The following is a 22,570-nucleotide window of genomic DNA, read 5'->3' as shown; positions in this document are numbered from 1 at the left end:
ATCCCAGGGACGGGGGAGCCTGGTGGGCTGCTGTCTATGGGGTCGCACAGAGTCGGACACGACTGAAGTGACTTAGCAGCAGCACACTGCTGTCTGGGTCTCCAAGCCTCCAAGGGTGGGAGGGAAGAGGGACCCCAAAGTGCTGAGTGCCCCTTGCAAGACCCACCCTCCCCTTCCAACACTTACAGCCTCACCATCACCCTCTGCCTTAAAGACTTTGTTGTTGTTGTTGTTTAGTTACTAAGTCATATCTGACTCTTTGCAACCCATGGACTACAGCACACCAGGCCTCCCTGTCCTTCACTATCTCTTGGAGTGATAAAAAAAATTGCTTTTATTTGATATTCTATATTTGATGAGTTGTTATTGTCATATATTTCTTTCATTCTTTAAACATGTTGTTGTTGTTCAGTTGATCAGTCATGTCTGACTCTTTGCGACCCCATGGACTGCAGCACGCCAGGTTTCCCTGCCCTTCACTATCTCTCGGAGTTTGCTCAAGCTCATGTCCGTTGAGTCAATGATGCCATCCAACCATCTCATCCTCTGTTGTCCCCTTCTCCTTGTGCCTTCAATCTTTCCCAGCATCAGGGGCTTTTCCAATGAATTGGCTCTTTGTATCAGGTGGCCAAAGTATTGGAGCTTCAGCTTCAGCATCAGTCCTTCCAAAGAATATTCCAGGTTGATTTCTTTTAGGATTGACTGGTTGATCTCCTGGCTGTCTGAGGGACTCTCATGAGTCTTCTCCAGCACCACAGTTTGAAAACATCAGTTCTTCGGTGCTCTGCCTTCTTTATGGTCCAGCTCTCACATCAGTACATGACTACTGGAAAGACCATCAGTCAGTCAGTTCAGTCACTCAGTCGTGTCCGATTCTTTGTGACCCCATGGACTGCAACATGCCAGGCTTCCCTGTCTATCACCAACTCCCTTTTGCTTTGGCTCTGTCTCTTCATTCTTTCTGGAGTTATTTCTCCACTGTTATCCAGTAGCATATTGGGCACCTACTGACCTGGGGAGTTCACCTTTCAGTTTCCTATCTTTTTGCCTTTTCATACTATGGAAAGACGATAGCAGGGCTTATATCCTCATGCCCTCTCTTTGTTTTGGGTTGAATCGTGTCCCCCTGAAATTCATGTGTTGAAGTCCTGACCCCTGGTATATCAGAATGTGACCATATTTGGAAATAAGGTCTTTAAAGAGGCAATTAAGTTAAAATAATGACTTTAGGGCAGGCTTCTACCCCAGTAAGGCTCCTGTCTTTATAAAAAGAGGCAGAGACACCAGAGGAGCCATCATGTGAAGAGGCAGCAAGAGTGGCCATCCACAAGCCATGGAGAGAGGCCTCAGGAGAAGCCAACTCAGCCAGCACCTTGAGCTTGGACTTCCAGACTCCAGAACTGTGAGAAGATATATTTCTGCTGTTTAAGCCACTCACTCTGTTGTACCTTGTTATGGCAGCCCTAGCAAAATAATACACCTTCCATCTCTGCTGTGTCTGAAGCCAAGAATCCCGAGTCACCTCTCTTTACTCCAACTCTCAAACTCACGTGGCTCCTAACCCAGTGTTTTCAAACCACATACTGGAACCCAGTAATGGGCTGTGAAGTCAATTTAGTGACTTTCAAACAGGATATTAAAAATTAAATAGATGAAAAGAGAATAAAATGCAACAGAATGGCACAGGAGAGGATAAAGTAAAATAGCAATGTGCAATTTAGTGAGGGCAAGTATTGCTCATATAAAATTTTTATTCCCATTATATATGTGTATACTGTATTTTGTACTGTGGTTTATGGTAAAAATAAATGGCATCATTGGCTCAATGGACATGAGTTTGAGCAAGCTCCAGGAGATGGTGAGGGACAGGAAGGCCTGGCGTGCTGCAGTCCATGGGGTCACAAACAGTTGGACAGGACTGAGTGACTGAACAACAGCAACAAAGCAGAGTTCTGGTCCTTCATCAGATACACATAGCAATGTCTCTTGAGTTCTTCTGAAGGAACTAAGGCCCCCATCCAGGTGGAGGATGGTAACTTCAGGCTGAGCACAAGATTCCTGGAACACCACCATTATTTCACAACCAACCAATCAGAAGAAATTTACACATCCTGCAGCCCTCATGCCAAATTTTGCCTATACAAATTTCTCCCCCAAGGCTATTGAGGCATTCAGGGTATTTTTGAGAGTGAACCACCTGTTCTCCATCTTTGGCCCTGCAGAAAATCTTCCTCTGCTCCAAACTCTGATGCTTCAGTTTGTTTGGCCTCACTGGGTGTTGGACGCTGGAATTTGCATTCCAAAACAGGGGTTATAGTTGTATCTTTACTTACTTCAAGAGAAGGAAGTAAAAATTGGAATTGCATAAAAGTGGAGCCCTACAACAATAGACATATCAACATAAAACAGCAATTATGGGTTTTTACTAAAAGCTTGCTGTCAAGCACCATGCTAACTGCTTTACAGATTATCTGTAATTATGATCCTGAAAAGTGAGAATTAACCATTTTTACAGATGAGAAAATTGAGGGCCAAAGATCAAGTAACTTTCAAGAAAAGACCAAGAAAGTGGTAGGACAAGGATTTGAAAATGGTATGAATATAGCTCAGATTGGAACTTGAACCCAAGATCTTTTAACTGAGCTTACAGACCTGGTCTCAGGAAACTTCCTGATGTCTCCATCACAGAAAGAATTCAGTGAGAGAAAAAGTGATAGTTAAGAAGTAGATATATTTGGAGACAAACACATTCCACAGACAGAGTGTGGGCCATCTCAGTTGACAGCAGCCCCAGGGTATGAGGTTGTCTGTTTTTATAAGGCTGGGTAATTTCATAGGCTATTTCATTGTGTCAACTACAAATTGGCACTTACCAAGAGCACTGCAAATGACTGAACAACAAAGGCATTTGCCATCTGCATCTACAGAGACTGAACCCCATGCTGCCATACCTGTTGACCTTCAACAATCCCTGAGGGAGTTCAGGGTGGAGTGGGCACTCTGTGCTCCAGGGAATCTGGTGGGACAGGTCTTCAGATAGTTGGATGTTTTTAGGAACTGATTTTATGATCTCAATCCTTGCATCTGCTCATATCCAGAGAAGCACTAAATCCCTTCAGGGTGATGTCAGATCCTCATGACTCACAGAAATCTTTTGTAAAGTGAGTGATTCATGGCATTGAACTCCCTTCACCAAAACCTTATATATTGACTTTTCCCCACTGCCGCTTTGGAGCAGTCTGTGAGAGCTATCTGAGATGCTGCTTCCTGGGCTGCAGTCCTCATTTTGCCCCAAATAAAACTTAACTCACAACTCTCAAGTTGTACATTTTTTTTTTCGTTGACAATAGCTATTTCAAATCCTAAAACATGATGCTGTCAAAGTGCTGCACTCAATATGTCAGCAAATTTGGAAAACTCTGCAGTGGCCACAGGACTGGAATAAGTCAGTTTTCATTCCAATCCCAAAGAATGTTCAAACTATTGCACAATTGCACTCATCTCACATGCTAGCAAAGTAATGCTCAAAATCATACAAGCCAGGTTTCAACAGTATATGATGTACAGAGTACAACAACTTTCAGATGTTCAAGCTGGATTTAGAAAAACCAGAGGAACCAGAGATCAAGTTACCAACATCTGCTGGATCATAGATAAAGCAACAGAGTTTCAGAAAAACATCTACTTATGCTTTATTGACTATACCAAAGCTTTTGACTGTGTGAATCACAACAAACTATGGAAAATAAAGAGATGGGAATATCAGACCACCTTACCTGCCTCCTGAGAAATCTGTATGTAGGTCAAGAAGCAATAGTTAGAACTGGACATGGAAAAACAGACTGGTTCCAAATCGGGAAAGGAGTACATCAAGGCTGTATATTGTTACCCTGCTTATTTAACTTCTATGCAGAGTACATCATGCAAAATGCTGGGCTGGATGAAGTGCAAGCTGGAATCAAGATTGCTGGGAGAAATATCAATAACCTCAGATATGCAGATGACACCACCCTTATGGAAGAAAGAGAAGAACTAAAGAGCCTCTTGATGAAAATGAAAGAGGAGAGTGAAAAAGTTGGCTTAAACTCAATATTCAGAAAACTATGGCATCTGGTCCCATCACTTCATGGCAAATAGATGGGGAAACAATGGAAACAGTTGAGAGATTTTATTTTTCTGGGTTCCAAAATCACTGCAGATGGTGACTGCAGCCATGAAATTAAAAAATGCTTGCTCCTTGGAAGAAAAGCTATGACCAAACTAGATAGCATATTAAAAAGCAGAGACATTACTTTGCCAACAAAGGTCCCTCTAGTCAAAGCTATGATTTTTCTAGTAGTCATGTATGGATGTGAGAGTTGGACTATAAAGACAGTTGAGTGCCAAAGAATTGATGCTTTTGAACTGTGGTGTTGGAGAAGACTCTTGAGAGTCCCTTGGACTGCAAGGAGATCCAACCAGTCCATCCTAAAGGAAATCAGTCCTGAATATTCATTGCAAGGACTGATGCTGAAGCTGAAGCTCCAATACTTTGGCCACCGGATGCAAAGAACTAACTCATTGGAAAAGACCCTGATGCTGGGAAAGATTGAAGGTGGGAGGAGAGGGGGACAACAGAGGATGAGATGGTTGGATGGCATCACCAACTCGATGGACATGAGTTTGAGTAAGCTCCAGGAGGTGGTGATGGACAGGAAGGCCTGGCTTTCTGCAGTCCATGGGGTCACAAAGAGTTGGACACGACTGAGTGACTGAACTGAACTGAATTTCATAGGCTAATGTGATGGACAGGGAGGCTGTTGTGCCTCCATGTGCAGTCCATGGGTTCGCAAAGAGTCACTGAACTGAACTGAATGAGCAGGAGGAGTCTTCCAGCTATTTGGGGGAAGGGTGGGGATTTCCAGGAATTGGGCCACTGCTCACTTTTTGTCTTTCTGGTGGGCCTTGGAACTCTCACGGTGCCTGTGTGTATGTCATTGAGCATGCTGATGTGTTACAACAAGCTTATACTGAGGCTCAAGGTCAACTGGAAGTCAACTTATCCACCATCTTGAACCTAGTTGGTTTTAATCAGTTTAGGTCATGTCCTCGGGTTCTGTCATTCTTTTAAAGGTTGTGCCCTGCCCCCTACCCTCCTGTTTCAAAATCAGTTCTCAAACCTTTTTCTCAATCTTCAGCTCTTAACTGGGGATTGGAGATAAGGGTCGTGGGGCCAACTGTAAAGAGAAGCTTTCAGCATCATCTGGACTTATTGGAAAACTAGGAATTCTACTTCCTCCCAGGAAACCCTTTCTTAAAGTCCTCCCTTTCCCTCCTCCCCCACCCTTTCTCCCACAACTTCCCCTGCAGCAATTCAGGCTACAATTGTCAGAGTACAATAAGGCTGAAGCCAGAGAAGGGTCATGCAAAGGCTGTGCTAGATGCGTACAATTAGAATATCTATATGGGAGGTAGACTCAGGGAATGTGAATTTATAAAAAACAATCTCCAGGTAATTCTTATTTGCAAGCTCTAGTGGAAGACATTGTACCACACCATAAAAAGGTTGGCAGCAAAGTAGAAAGTCAATTAAATATTCAGTTTAATGAAAATAATTGTTAGAAATATGATTACTAAATTGAATGCAAAATCCAAAGCCAAATCTTAAAAAAGAACATTTATATAATAAATTGACTTCCCTGGTAGCTCAGAGGGTAAGGAGTCTGCCTGCCATGCAGGAGACCTGGGTTTGATCCCTGGTTTGGGAAGATCCCCTGGAGAAGGAAATGGCAACCCACTCCAGTATTCTTGCCTGGAAAATGCCATGGATGGAGAAGTTTTACGACCCTAAATTACATTAGTAAAGATGAGAATTTGTGGATGTAAAAGCAAAACAAGACAAACAAACATAAAACCTATTAATTGTTAAATGGATGATATAAAAAATTACTCATTTTCTCTTCATTTTGACAACCAAAGAAGCATAGTTTAAGGGTTACATCTAATGAACTTAAAGGTAATCACTACTAGAATTAAGAACCACCTTTCAAATTATCACCAAAGAAAAGAAAACAGTGCAAGTGAGAAGAAAATGTAAAAAATATAGCAAATGAGCCAAAAAGAGAGTATGAAAAAGATTCCAGAAATAGGAGCAAATGCATCAATTCTTATGCTAATAGTAAATGTTTTACACTCTGTAATAAAGTCTTGCTCAGACTAGGCTAAAAGCAAAATATGATTATGTGCTGCTTATAAAAGACAACCTGAAATGTAATTACACATGGTTAAAATTTTAATGGTTGATAAAGACATCAATCAAAAGTGGGCAAAAGCAAGTAAACAAGTGGGGCCTGATTAAGCTTAAAAGCTTTTGCATAGCAAAGAAAACTGTAAGCAAGTTGAAAAGACAGCCCTCAGAATTGGAGAAAATAATAGCAAGTGAAACAACTGACAAAGGATTAATTTCCAAAACACACAAGCAGCTCATACAACTCAATGTCAGAAAAAGAAACAACCCAATCAAAAAGTGGGAAAAAGACCTAAACAGACATTTCTCCAAAGAAGACATACAGATGGCTAACAAACACATGGAAAGTTGGTCAACATCACTCATTATTAGAGAAACACAAATCAAAACTACAATGAGTTATCACCTCACACCAGTCAGAATGGCTCTCATCAAAAAGTCTACCAACAATAAATGCTGGAAAGGGTGTGGAGAAAAGGCAACACTCTTGCAGTGTTGGTGGGAATGTAAATTGATACAGCCACTATGGAAGATGGTATGGAGATTCCCTAAAAAACTAAGAATAAAACCACCACATGACCCAGCAATCCCTCTCCCAGGCATATACCCTGAGGAAACCAAAATCGAAAAAGACAAATGTATCCCATTGTTCATTGCAGCACTATTTACAATAGCTAGAACATGGAAGCAACCTAGATGTCCATCAACAGATGAATGGATAAGAAGTTGTGGTACATATATACAATGAAATATTACTCAGCCATAAAAAGGAATGAATTTGAGTCAGTTCTAATGTGGTGGATGAACCTAGCACCTATTATACAGAGTGAAGTGAGTCAGAAAGAAAAAGATAAATACCATACCATATTCTAACACATATATATGGAATCTAGAAAAGTGGTACTGAAGAATTTACTTACAGGGCAGCGATGGAGAAATAGACATAGAGAATAGACTTATGGACATGGGGAGAGGGGAGGAGAGGGTGCAATGTATGGAAAGAGTAACATGGAAACTTACATTACCATATGTAAAATAGATAGCCAATGGGGATTTGCTTTATGGCTCAGGAAACTCAAACAGGGGTCTGTATCAACCCAGAGAGAGGTGGGATGGGGAGGGTGATGGGAGGGAGGTTCAAAACGGAGGGGTTATATGCATACCTAAGGCTGATTCATGTTGAGGTTTGACAGAAAACAGCAAAATTCTGAAAAGCAATTATCCTTCAATAAAAAATAAATTAATTTTTTTAAAAAGTGGGCAAAAGACAGCATCAGTGGAAAATATTACTAAACAGAAAATTCAAGACACACTATCCAAAATGAATGTTTATTAAAAATTGGAATAAAGGAAGACTTTACATGTTTAAAACAGTGAAAAACTCAGAGATATTTTCATAAGGAAAATGTTTCCTGGACTTAACTGTATAAAATGTAAATGGTTGAATAGCTGAAAGCATCATAATCAGCTGAAAAGGTAAACAATGAAACAGGAACATGTTTTCACAAATGAAATAGGTTAATAGTTTTAATAAAGAGTTCATATAAATCCCTGAGAAAAATGTTAGTACAAAGACAGATAATTCAGAAAGAAGGAAACTGAATCAATCCAAATCAAAGAAAAAATAAGTGAAATAGCTGGCTTCTGTCACATTAACCATTTTTTAAAAATCCCATGAAGAGGACTGGTGGAAATATAAATTGGTATCTTATTATCTGGACATGATTCTGGCACAAGCTCTCTGGAGCTTTTAAAATGTTCATTCCTTTTGAAACAATAACTCCACTTCTGGGAATCAAGCCTGAAGACAGAATCAGAACTGCAAGGCCAAGATTTATGAAAGAAGTTGCTCCGGAAATTATTTTTTATGATAAGAGTTTTGAGAGAGACAGAATGTTAAATGATGGTGGAAAAATTTTAGAAAAGTATGTTATATCCATAAGACAACATTCTGACTCATTAAAATTGTATTTGAGAAGTTGTTACTGAAATAAAGAAATGATATATGTTATGTTAACTTTTAAAAAAGAAGTATGCCATATTCCATAAACTGTATACTAAATTGCATACATGGTACCATCTCAATTAAATCAATAGTATTTGCCTTTGAGTAAAGGGGTTATAAGGTGTTTTCTTCCCCTTCTTCAGAATACTTTCTTAACTTTCCACATTGAACACAGGTTATCAGAAAAAAAAAATCTGAGTAGTTCTTCAATAAATGTTGGGAAAACTGGACATTGATATGCCAAAGAATGAAACTGTACCCATATCTTATACCACTTACAAAAATAAACTTGAAATGGATTAAAGACTTAAATATAAGACTGGAAACTGTTGCAGAAACCAGTACTCGAGAAACCAAGCACCTCACTCGGAGAGTTGAACTCAGGTTTGTTATGCCTGCGGGCCCAGAGGAGTTAACACCCCGAACAAAGGGATTACAGAGTTTGTATAGACAGACTATAGTGGGCAACACTAGCTGTTAATAGGCTGGTTTAAACTAAGGGGTTTTGCTCTCAGAAACAGCAGTCAAGATGGGGTGGGGGATGCCTGGCCTGGACAGGCATGATTAAGCAGGTTTGCAGGGGCTGAGCGATCACAAAGAGCAGGATGAGGGTGAGTGGGATATACTCTAGTTCCTAGTATTTCAAGTCCCCACTTTCTGAGACTACGTGACCTACATGATCTAGACTTTGCAAGGGGCAAGCCAAGTTACAGAGCAGAAGGAGAAGGAGGTTATGTAAAATTTTAATTTTTCCTCTTAAAAACTATAAAACTCCTAGAAGAAAACAGGGGGAAATCTCCTTGACATGGGTCTTGGTAATAACTTTTTGGATATAAAACTAAAAGCATAAGCAACAAAAGCAAAAAGAAACATCGAATTAAAAAAAAAACAACATTGAACTACAAAACTTCTCTACAGCAGAGGAAACAATCAACAAAAGGAAAAGGCAACCTATGGAACGGAGAGAACATTTGCAAACCGTATACCTGATAATGGGTTATATCCAAAATAGGTAAGGACCTCAAACAATTGAATAGCATAAAACCAAAATAATCTAATTTAAAAATGGGCCAAGTTTCTGAATAGACATTTTTCCCAAGAGTATATACAAATGGCCTGTCAGGTACATGAAAAGTATGTACTAAACATCACGGAAATGCAAATCAAAACCACAATGCGGTATCATCTCACACAGGATGGTTATTATCAAAAAGACATGAGAAAACAGTGTTGGGAAGGATGTAGAGAAAAAGTAACCTTTGTGCACTGTTGGTACAGATATAAATTGGTTCCGTCACTATGGAAAACCATATGCAGTTTCCTCAAAAAAATTAAAAATAGAACTACCTTATGAAATCAATGGGGAAGGCAATGGCAATCCACTCCAGTGCTCTTGTCTGGAAAATCCCATGGATGGAGGAGCCTAGTGGGCTGCATGCAGTCCGTGGGGTCGCTAAGAGTCAGACATGACTGAGCGACTTCACTTTCACTTTTCACTTTCATGCACTGGAGAAGGAAATGGCAACCCACTTCAGTGTTCTTGCCTGGAGAATCCCAGGGATGGGAGAGCCTGGTGGGCTGCTTGTCTCTGGGGTCACACAGAGTCGGACACGACTGAAGCGACTTAGCATGAAATCAAACCAGTCAATCCTAAAGGAATATATATTCATCCCTGAATATTCATCTCAAGGACTGATGCTGAAGCTGAAACTCCAATACTTTGGCCACCATATGCAAAGAACTGACTCATTGGAAAAGACCTTGATGCTGGGAAAGATCGAAAGCAGGAGGAGAAGGGGACGACAGAGGATGAGATGGTTGGATGGCATCACCAACTCAATGGATATGTGTTTGAGTAAACTCTGGGAGTTTGTGATGGGCAGGGAGGCCTAGTGTGCTGCAGTCCATGGGATCGCAAAGAATCAGACACGACTGAGCAACTGAACATAACTGATGCAGAGAATAAGATGTTGAATCATGTAAGCATTCCAGAGATTATTTAACCTTAAACTGTCATCCATCACATAAGCAAAAGATATTTGAGGAGGTGAACTTTCTAGTACACCATTCAAATTACTAGGAATGATGCAACTCAACATTTTGACATTGGAATTGGTGATGAACAGGGGAGCCTGGCATGCTGCAGTCCATGGGGTCACAAAGAGTTGGACACAACTGAGTGACTGAACTGAATGATCCAGCAATCCCACTTCTGGATTTATACATCCAAAGGAAATTAAATCACTATCTTGAAGATATATGTTCACCCCCATGTTCACTGCAGCATTGTAATTCACAACAAACAAAGATGGAAATAACCTAAATGTCCATCAACAGATAAATGGAGACAGAAGATGTGGTACACACAATGCTGCTAAGTCACTTCAGACGTGTCCGACTCTATGCGACCCCATAGATGGCAGCCCACCAGGCTCCCCTGTTCCTGGGATTCTCTAGGCAAGGACACTGGAGTGGATTGCCATTTCCTTCCCCAATGCACGAAACTGAAAAGTGAAAGTGAAGTCACTCAGTCATGTCCGACTCTTAGCGACCCCATGGACTGCAGCCTACCAGGCTCCTCCAGCCATGGGATTTTCCAGGCAAGAGTACTTGAGTGGGGTGCTATTGCGTTCTCCAGGTATACATGATACTTAGCCATAAAAGAGTACGAAATCCTGCCATTTGTGACAACCTTGACAGCACTACGCTAAGTGAAATAAGTCAGATAAAGACAAATACTGTGTCATCTTACATGTAGAATCTAACAAAAAAGCTGACTGCAGAGAAACAGAGAGTAGAATGGTGGTTGCCAGGAGCTTTTAGGAGAGGGGTGGCAGGAGGAGAAATAGGGAGACATACAGCGTGCTGACTATCATTAACAATGCTATATTATATACTAGAAAGTTGCTAAGAGTAAATCTGAAATGTTTCTCACCACAAAGAAACATACACACATGAAAGTTAACTATGTGAGGTGATAGGTGTTTTAACTAACCTTACTGTGGTAATCATTTTACAATATCTGCATGTACAAAATCACATTGTACACCTTGAACCGGGGTCCCCAATCTCCAGGATCTAATGCCTGAAGGTAGGAGGTGGAACTGATGTAATAATAATAGAAATAAGGTGCACAATAAATGTATGTGTTTGAATCATCCTGAAACCATCCTCCCACCCCTACTCTGGTCCATGGAAAATTTGTTTTCCATGCAACCAGTCCCTGGTGCCAAAAAGATTGGGGACTGCTGCCCTAAACACATACAAGGCTACAGGTCAATTATAGCTCAATAAAACTGAGGGCAGGAGAGAAAGATGCAAAAAGTGCAATAAAACAAGTTTTAGATTATTAAAGAGATTTTTAAGAAAAGCAAAAATTCTGAGTAGAAACAAATCATTCTCATTCTGTAAAATCCTTTGTTCTAGCCCTGTTTTATTAATCAGGATTCTTGGCGCAGAAACTGCCACTGGCAACCTGGAGCAAAAGTTAATTTGTTGTTGCAAGGTTTTTTGAGACAAAAGTGTTTGGAAAAGTCTGTTTAGCACCAGAGTGCTGTGATAAATGACCTTTCACTAAGCTTCATATTCTTATATCACTCAGGATTCAAAGTCCTAAGAGAGGGCGTCCCATAATCTAGCCTAGGTCACCTGCCCGCATCAGGGTGAGGGAGCAGGCCCATTAACTTCCACCAGAGGCAATACCACATTTCTCCAAGACAGGGCATCGTGGGAGAAAGGTGAACACTCAACAGTAATTAGGGTGCTATTAGCAAGAGGGATTAAATCCTATTGACCTGAAATGTGAGGTCACCATTCTGTCTCTTCAGTTGGTAATGTTGCTTTTTTTTTTTTTTTAATTTTTGGCCATACTCTGTAGTATTTAGGACCTTAGTTACCCAAACAGGAATTGAACCAAAGCTTCCCTACATTGGAAGGCAGAGTCTTAACCACTGGACCACCGGGTAAGTCCTGATAACTTTGCTTCTGAAGTATCTTCTCCATCATTCCTCTCTTTTCATTTATCTCCCTGAAATGAAGCCTCTCTCCTTCCATTCCCAACTCTCTCACTCAAGTCACCAATGGAGCTAGCTATCAGAAACCCATTCCCATGGATGTTTCCCAGGCCTTATCTTTCTAGATAATCTGAGTTCCCCTAAAAGTAGAACCTGAGGCAAGAATTTGAGTGTAAGTGGTTTATTTGCAAGGAGATCCCAGGAAATACGGGTTAAGGAGTGAAGAAGTGAGAAGGCAAGGGAAGAAAGTCAACACAGAGTGTGTTATTAAACAAGTCACTGCAGTGTGCAACCAGAACTTAATCCTGTTCCAGGGAACTCTGGTAAATGGTGTAGAATCTGAATCTCCTTCCTTCGCTCTTCTCTCTCCTCACCCCTGAGGCCTAATTGATCACAAAGTCTTAGCCATCCTCACTTCTAATCTTCTCATTTCTGTGTACTCTACCTTTAAGCACCACAGTCTAGGTGTATAAGGGACTTCCAGCTTTCTCCCCAACATTCTATTGGCTCCATTTGCACTCAATGCAGCCCCTGAATCTTTGTTGACTTCATTCCTGCCTCTTTTGTTTGGAAAGATCTCAGCTTCCCTGGTTCACCTCAAAATGTTTGCTGTAGCCTTTGAGTTGAACTTATCCCCAGGATCTTCCCACTCTTGGTAGGATTCTGAATTGGTTGGGATTAAGTTTGGTTTGGGTGAACTCCAGGAGTTGGTGATGGACAGGGAGGCCTGGTGTGCTATGGTTCATGGGGTCGCAAAGAGTCAGACATGACTGAGCAACTGAAGTGAACTGAAGTTTGGTTGTGAATTATTAAAATCCAGAATAACTGGGCCTTAAATAAGCTGAAAGTGTTTTCATTTCTTATATTAAAATAAAATCTCCGAAGGAAATCAGTCCAGGGCTGGTGTGATTCCCACCCCTACTTCCCCAACAATAGTGTTTCAGTTTCTGCTTCTGAGGGAACCCAAATGAAAACAAAAGGATAAAAACTCCCTTGGAGCATTTGAGTGAGATATGTAGGTGTCAACAAACTTATGGCAGAAAGTGAAGAAGAACTAAAGAGCTTCTTGATGAAAGTGAAAGAGGAAAGTGAAAAAGTTGGCTTAAAACTCAACATTCAGAAAACTAAGATGATGGCATCCAGTCCCATCACTTCATGGCAAATAGATGAGGAAACAATGGAAACAGTTGAGAGACTTTATTTTTGGGGGCTCCAAAATCACTGCAGATGGTGACTGCAGCCAAGAAATTAAAAGATGCTTGCTCATTGGAAGAAAAGCTATGACCAACCTACACAGCAATCTAAAGAGCAGAGACATTACTTTGCCGACAAAGGTCTGTCTAGTTAAAGCTATGGTTTTTCCAATAGTAATGTATGGATGTGAGAGTTGGACTATAAAGAAAGCTGAGCCCCAAAGAATTGATGCTTTTGAACTGTGGTGTTAGAGAAGACTCTTGAGAATCCCTTGGACTGCAAGGAGATCCAACCAGTCCATCCTAAAGGAAATCAGTCCTGAATATTCATTGGAAGGACTGATGCTGAAGCTGAAGCTCCAATACTTTGGCCACCTGATGCAAAGAACTGACTCATTTGAAAAGACCTTGATGCTGGGAAAGACTGAAGGTGGGAGGAGAAGGGGACAACAGAGGGTGAGATGGTTGGATGGCATCACCAACTCAATGGACATGAGTTCGAGCAAGCTCCAGCAGTTGGTGATAGACAGGAAAGCCTGGCGTGCTGCAATCCGTGGGGTCACAAAGTCGGACATGACTGAGTGACTGACCTGAACTGAAGAATTCCCCTGAGTACAGTCCTTTAACGACTTGGTAAAATTTCAGGTGTACATAAATCTGCAAGGGGGTAGAAGACCTGGGATGTTTCTTGCTGAGTTACTTCTCCATGTGTAACTGTTACATGACACCACTATGAAGCAGCCTAGAAGGAGCTCTGTTCTGAGAAGAATCAGAGAATGTGACTTCTTCCTTCTGGGGTTCCCTGGGACACCTCTGCCCACAATTCTTCCCAATACCACCACCACTCAGCTCTACTTCTCAGCATCTTTCCTCCCCACTTACCCTCAGGCCAACTTCATTCCGGAGCCCAGCTCACTGGTTTCCCCAGGGTCGTATCCCACCCAATCTTGGCCATAGTTCAAAACTCACCCATTATCCAGGGGAGGTGTCACTGAGCTGTCAGGATCAGGAGAGTTGATAGCTGAAGCACTTGAGGTGTTAAGAGTTGATGATAATAGCTTGCTGAGTCAGCTCCTCCCAAGGAATATTTACTTTTAACAGGAATAGTCTTGAGTCAGTGTTTTTTCACCCCTTGGCTCAAAGACAGTGATTATCAGAACAGCAACCCAGGGTAGAAGGTTGAGGCTACATATGGTCCCCGGCTACCAGGGCAGAAACTCTGACTGCTCCAAGAGCCCCACCCTCTGCCTTAGGTCTTATGACTGCTCCAAGGACTGAGAGGGTCTCTATTTCGACTGCACCTGCAATTCACACTCGCAGACTGGTAGAGAAACCACTTTACAGGATTGAGGACGGGATAATGCCAGCCTGTTGCCCAGGTGGGGGTGCCAAGGCAAGACTGAGAAACAGTGCCTAAAAATAGAAAATCGTGTTTTTTTTTCTATTTGGACTCTCTGCATGGCCTGCGGGATCTTAGTTTCTCAACGAATGATCAAACCTGAAACCTCTGCAATAGAAGCGCAAAGTCTTAACCACTGGACTGCCAGGGAAGTTCCCAAAACGTGTTTTGTTGTTGGGAAAATTTCCAAATTACATAAAACCAGACACTACAAGTAACCACTCCAGACTTATCCAGATCCAACAACCAATGCCTTGCCATTCTTGTTTTATCAGGTACCCCCTACCCTTTTCTTGAGGGGGTTCAAGTTTTCTGTAAAGCAAATCTCAGTTATTATGTCCTTTTTACTTTTAATATGCTTCTCAAAAGGAAGGACAGAAGGAAGGAAAATGTTCTCCTTTGTTTTCCTCATATGACCACAGTGCTATTATTACAGTTAAGAAAATAATGAGCAATCCATAAATACCATCTATCACTTAGTCCATGTGTAAATTTTGAGACAATTTGGAAAACTGAGGAGTACTTTTTAAATAGTGGGACTTTTTTTTTTTTTTTTCAACATCAGAGCTGACAGAGGTACAGGAATAAATCAGGGGAGCAGAGATGGTACCCTCTTAGACCCTCTCCAAATATCCAATTGATTCAAACTAAGGTGGTGGAATCTTGTTGAGCTGAAAAAGCAAAATTTCTGCTCCTTCAGTCCAGTAGAAGTAATAGTGCTCTTCCCAGTTCAGCCCTGTGCTCCTATTCATAAGATTTTGTAAGGTACTGGAAGGTTGCTTCTACCCACCTCCAAGGGCTCATATCAGTCTCCCTCACTCCATGTACATTCTAAGGGGGAACATTATGGTGTCCACTTGTTTATATCAAAGCTTCTGAGAAAAAATGATGAGGTTTTGTACATTTGTACATGAGCCATGAATTGTTCATTAACTTTCTAAATGACCAGTCACAGTCTACTGAATTTGGAAGAACTGCCAAAGATGAAACGGCTTTTCCTGCTCAACTGGAACTAAGGGAAAGTGGTTTGGGACACAGAGTGACAAGTCGGGGAAAGATAAACATCACTGCAACTCTTACCAGCTTGCCTAGAAAAGAGCTGGGTTTAACTTTATCTAATAGAGCTTGTCCTTGCTCAAAGTGAGTGTTTTCTAGTTAAAAGTAACATTTAACAATTTTTACTACGTTCCGGCTCTATTCTCAGGACTCACTATATGAGCTCAAGTCACCCTCACAACCCCCTTAAGTGATGTAATTCTTCTCACTTTTACTAATGAGGAAAGAAACAGAAGTGCAGGGAAGTTAAAAGGATACACTGCACAAGATTACACAGCCAGTTAGAATTGGAAGAGGTAGGGCTTGACTCCAAGGCCTCCATCTCCAGCCTGCATTCATCACCGCTCTGTGATACGTACCACCTCGGGATGAAATGCTGTGTTTTTTAGTCCACATGAGCTTATCTGATATCATTCCTTCCATTGCTTAACTCTGTCCCAAAACGTCTCCCATTGTCCTACTTACTCTCTGCTCACGCTCCTGTTTGTCCTAATAAAGTTGTGAGCTCCTTGAAAGCAAGGGCTGCTATGTCCCAGCAGTGCTCAGTAAATGGCAGGCATTCATTAAATGTATGTAACAGGACCAGGACTCAATCCCAGTGCAAAATTTAAGAGGGCAATAACATGAATGATGGTTTAATGAAGTGTTTATTGAGAAATCAGGGACTCCCCTGGTGAAAAAAAAAAATCTGGATCAGTTACAGTGCCATGCTAAACCACACTGGAGTCAGAGGCCAAAGGAAAAATCAGCAACAGTGATTCCATCTTTAAAATGTTGATATTTTGGTCATAATACATCTTCTGTATTAACTTTGATTTCTTTAAAATACTGCATTGAAATATTACTTTTCTTGATTACTGAGGTGTTTTGGCGACCCCACCCAATCCCCCTTAAATTTTACTCCCAAGGTGAGCAGTTCACTTGCCTCATCCTAGTTTAGGTCCTGGGTATAACTGAATGAACGGTTGACTCCACACTCCAGTATCTACATTTGACAGAAGGGAAAACTGAAATCAAGGTGCAGAGAAGTAGAACACTTTATTGAAGGCCCTACAACTAAGTGGTATCAGATGTTGGAACTTCTGGTATCTCAAACTTAGTATCTTAAGGAAGGAATTCATGCTTTAGCTAAGAATGATGAATAACACAAATAAATTAAATTCACAGGTAGGACAAAAATGTGGGCCAGTGGTTTTAGAGGTTGCCCTAAACTATGCATTATCAGCTACTTACATATGATAATACTGACAAAACATGCCTCTATTGCCATCATTTTTAAAGATTTTATAATAATTAATTCAGCAAACATTTATTCAGCACCTACCATGGAGCTTTTCCTCTGTTATATACTTAAATTTTATTTTTAATTTTTTGTTGAAGTGCAGTTGATTTACAATGTTGTGCCAATCTCTGCTTTATAACCATGTGCCTCAGTTACATTCATATAGACATTCTTTTCTATATTCTTTTCCATTATGGTTTAACACGGGGTAAATATTGAATACAGTTCCCTGTGCTATACAGTAGGATTTGTTGTTTCCTTTTTATTTAATAGAACTCGTAGTAGGCCGTAAGATGACCTCAAAACATAGGTAATCAATTAATTTGCTAGAATAGCCTCTGGATAAGCTAGCATTAAATGAAATGACTATGTTTTCAAAGCAGAGTCTACTGTCTGGGCCACCAGGGAAGCCCCAAATATATACACAGACATACATATATATATATATACACATATATGAACACATGTTCCTGAGTCTTAACCACTGGACCACCAGGGAATTCTATAGTTGCTACTTTCTTTTTTTTAGTTCTATTTTTTCCACTTTTTTTTTAAATTAAATTTTATTTTGTATCAGTCCTAGGTGTTCTTTGGAAGGAATGATGCTAAAGCTGAAACTCCAGTACTTTGGCCACTTCATGTGAAGAGCTGACTCACTGGAAAGACTCTGATGCTGGGAGGGATTGGGGGCAGGAGGAGAAGGGGACGACAGAGGATGAGATGGCTGGATGGCATCACTGACTCGATGGACGTGAATCTGAGTGAACTCCGGGGGTTGGTGATGGACAGGGAGGCCTGGCGTGCTGCGATTCATGGAGTCGCAAAGAGTCGGACACGACTGAGCGACTGAACTGAACTGACTGATAGCCAGTTAACAATGTTGTGATAGTTTCAGGTGGACAGCAAAGGGTCGTTGCTGTTTTCAATGAGTAACGGAAAAGACAAAAACAGGAACATATGTTAAAAGAAAAAAGAGACATTGTTTCTGGGAAATTCTCTGTGTTTGCTTGAGTCATCTAAGGTTGCTTATCTCAGTCATTTCAAGCAGGTTTCTAATGAGCTATTGACCAACACTCCTAAAAAGCCCCTCAAGAAGCATGTCCTGCTATCAATGACTCACTCATTAAACAAACATTCACTGAGCACCTACCGTGTACCAGGTTGTGTGTTAGATGTTGGGGATACAAAGATGTGGAGTCAAAGCCTGCTTTGAAGCATGGTGTAAGTGGGAGAAGGTCAACAGGCAAGAGTTCAAAGGTCTGTCAAGAGGATTCTTAGAAGACCTCTCTGAAGGGCCAGGAGCATGCCAGTTTGCAGCTGGGGTGTTTGAAAGTACCCAATAGATACCTCTCACCAACCTAAAATGTGAATGACTTACAGAGACAAAACAAAGAAGTTGGCAGGTAGAGAGAAAATTGGTAACTTCACCCTTGATAGAGCTGCTACTGGCTCAGTTGGTAAAGAATCTGCCTGCAATGCAGGAGACCTGGGTCCAATCCCCGGCTTGGGAAGATCCCTGGGAGAAAGAAATGGCAACCCACTCCAATACTCTTGCCTGGAGAATTTCACGGATAGACGAGGACAGGCTGCAGTCCATGGAATTGCAGAGTTGGGACAGAACTGTGAGACTTTCGTTTTTTTTCACTTCCATATGCCAACAAGGGAGCTTCCCAACCAGAATTAGACTGATCCACCCACCCAGCATCCAGGGACAGAGCCTGCCCCTGGAGCACTGGAAGACAATGGTGGCTCACTGGGGCAGCTTGTACTCAGAAAGTTAGGGTTTAGACAGTACATGCCCACATGTTGTCTGTATGGTATAAAGAGTGTGGTGTAAATGTGTAAACATGTCTAAATGAACTTTACTCCTTAAAGCTAATCCTTAGATTAATCCTTAGAGGTGGTTAGTTAGCGTTTGAACCCACATTCCAGAGAAGTTTAAGCACTACAAATGTCATTATCTAAATCTATACCCAGAGGATGTTAATAAATGTGTTAGAGGTAATTTTTCATTGCCGAACTGACTGGTATTTTATATATATATTTTATATATTTTATATATATATAGCATGCTAGAAAGATTTTACTGGCCTAACGGTCCTCACAGAAGTAAGGGAGCTCTCTTGGGTCTCTTCTGTAAGAGACTCATTCATTAGGGCTTTACCCTAATGACCTAATCACCTCCCAAAGGTCCCACCTCCTACTACCAACACCTTGGGAGTGAGGTTTCAATACACAAATTTGAGGGGACATAGTAGGGACAGAGGTTTGGAGTGCCATCTCTAGTTTCAACAGGTGAGCACAATTCACAGAGAAGTATTCAACCTATAAATATTTGTTGGGCCATTAATATATAAATGGCAAATGTATAGTAGTAACTCTAGGGGGTAGAGGGTATTTCCAAAGATAACCACCACAGTTTTCCAAGGGTAAAATTTTTTCTGTATGCTATGTATATAGAGCCCAGAAACCAGGGGCCCCTTAAGCATGTTTCTAATGTTCAGTAGATGATTAACCTCTGCATACACATTGCCTTTGAGAAGGGAATGGCAACCCACTCCAAGACTCTTGTCTGGAGAATCCCATAAACACAATGCCTGGCATGTGGTAGTTTCTCAATAAACACCTGCTGAATAAATAAAGGGATAAATCTAGACGAAGCATAATACCCCTCTGTGTTAGCTAGCCATTGCTGCATAGCAAATCACCCCAAACGTTAGCATCTTAAAACAATGATCATTTCTTATCTCACAGTTTCTGTGAGGGAAAAGTCAGGAAGCAGCGTGGCTGGGTGGTTGTGGCTCAAGGTCTCTCACAAGGTTGCAATTGAGGTGTCAGCTAGGACTACAGTCATTCAAAGCTTGATGAGGCAAGAAGACCTCCTTCCAAAAATACTCACGAAGTTTTGGCCAGAGTTGCTAATTCTTTGTCATGTTGGCTTCCTCACAGGGCTGCTCACACAGGGCAGCCAGCCTGCTCTAGAGCAGATGACCATGAGGATGCAAAAGAAAGGCCACATTGCCCTTTATGACCAAGTCTCCAGTCACCATCACTTGGGCCTTATTCTGTTCACTAGAACCAAGTCACTAAGTTCAGCCACCACTTCAGGGAAAAAGATTACAGAATATCAGGGCTATCTACCCCACCTTGGGAATTGTTAACTGCCTGTAAATAGCAGCCTCCAAATGCTCAGACAAATGTGTCCTTTGCTGTGAAAGTGGTTATAAACTGTTTATCAACCTTTTTCTCATAGTTTTGCAAACATGGTAACACTGTTACCTCTTTGCTTTTCAAATGCAAAGGGCACTTCAGCAGGTAAACAACTACTTTTGCACTGCAAAGATTCCAGGTAGGTTCAGATGAATTGCTTTGAGCAAGTTTTGGTTCCCACCTTTTTTTAAATAAAAAAAAATTTTTTTTGGCTGCACAGCATGTGGAATCTTAGTTCCCCAACCAGGGAAAGAACCCACATCCCCTGTGCTGGAAGCACAGAGTCTTAACCACTGGACTGCCAGGGAAGTCCCTGGGTTCCTATCTCTGAAGCACAAGATTGTTCTTTGACTAGAATGAAAGTTCAGTTTGTATTTCTCAAGCCCATCTTCACCAATTCAGCAAAGCTAGATACCAGTTTGAGTATTAAAAAGAAAAACTACTGATTCTGATAGCCCATTTTATTTAAACTCTTGGTCTAAGATGACCTGTAAAAACAAGCAAAGTATTAGGTTGCTGCAAAGGTAATTGCAGTTTCAGACCATGAATTTTAAATCATTATAACTAGACTCAAACACATCTTTATGAATCAAAATAGGAACCATTACAATCAACACATTTTTGCCAATGAGAAATAAGTTTGTTTATTCCTGTAGCATAAAAATCTGTGCTTCGCAAAAACAGAAATATAGACCCATGGAACAAGACAGGAGACAAGAATATACAATGGGGCAAAGACAGCCTCTTCAATAAGCAGTGATTGCCAGAGTCCAGCTCCAGCAGCCTGAAGGGGTGAGCAGTGTTGGTGAATGATGATATAGCCTCTGACTCATAGTATGGAACTACATCTTGATGTAGCCTCTGACTCGAAGTTCGGGACTACATGTTTATTTCAAGCTTCAGGTTCTCTTCTATACTTTGACAAAAGCATTAGGTCAGAGGTTTTTAGTACCCCCTGCCCCCAGATTTACTGTACCTAATTTGTGATTACATTGTAACTCATGCTACATTCTTCAGTTTATTTCTTACCTTTCTAAATCCTGTTTGCCCCTAGCATCTTAAGATCACTATCTCCTAAAAAGGCTTCTAGCTATTCTTAATTATCGCTAAACCCTAAACTCAGCAATCTTCTTTTGCCATAAATATTTCCCTCACAAACAGGTCTCAGGTAACAATCCTTCCCATGGCCTCAAGCTGTGGCCTACCTGCTCATCCTGGGACATTCTTTGTAAAGATCCTTGAACAAATGTCAATGGTTATTTTAAAGATTATTTTCTGGGGCACAACTGTAGAAGGCTTTGTGCTTTCTCATGCTTCTCTCAAGCACCTTAACATTCTTTCCAGCCAAATCAACAGAAGAAAGGAAAGAACAAGTCAGAATCACAAGGCCTAACTCCTTCATCACAGGGCCGTGCCTGCGAGATGAGGAGAAGGGGTTTGGGCCGTGCCTCCATTTTGTCAGTAATGCCTAACGCGGCTCCCGACAGGTGATGGGAAAACTGGACAGCTACATGTAAAAGAATGAAATTAGAACACTTCTTAACACCATACACAAAGATAAACTCAAAATAGATTAAAGATCTAAATGTAAGACCAGAAACTATAAAACTCTTAGAGGAAAACATAGGCAGAACACTTGATATCATAAATCAAAGCAAGATCTCCTATGATCCACCTCCTAGAGTAATGGAAATAAAAACAAAAGTGAAAGGTTGTTGTTGAATCACGACAACAGGATTCTTGGCCCCGGAGGAGAAGAATTCAATCCGGGGTGAGAGATGAGGCTTGATCACTCAGAGCTTTTGTGTAATAAAGTTTCATTAAAGTATAAAGGAGATAGAGAAAGCTTCTGACACAGGCATCAGAAGGGGGCAGAAAGAGTACCCTCCTGCTAGTCTTCAGCTCGATGTGATATAATCACTTCAGTTCAGTTCAGTTCAGTCGCTCAGTCGTGTCCGACTCTTTGCAACTCCATGAGTCGCAGCACGCCAGGCCTCCCTGTCCATCACCAACTCCTGGAGTTCACTCGGACTCACGGCCATTGAGTCAGTGATGCCATCCAGCCATTTTATCCTCGGTCGTCCCCTTCTCCTCCTGCCCCCAATCCCTCCCAGCATCAGAGTCTTTTCCAATGAGTCAACTCTTCGCATGAGGTGGCCAAAGTACTGGAGTTTCAGCTTTAGTAT

This window comes from Budorcas taxicolor, chromosome X, assembly GCF_023091745.1.
Source record: "Budorcas taxicolor isolate Tak-1 chromosome X, Takin1.1, whole genome shotgun sequence".
NCBI classification, from domain to species: domain Eukaryota; kingdom Metazoa; phylum Chordata; class Mammalia; order Artiodactyla; family Bovidae; genus Budorcas; species Budorcas taxicolor.
Note: the sequence above shows the minus strand (reverse complement) of the source record.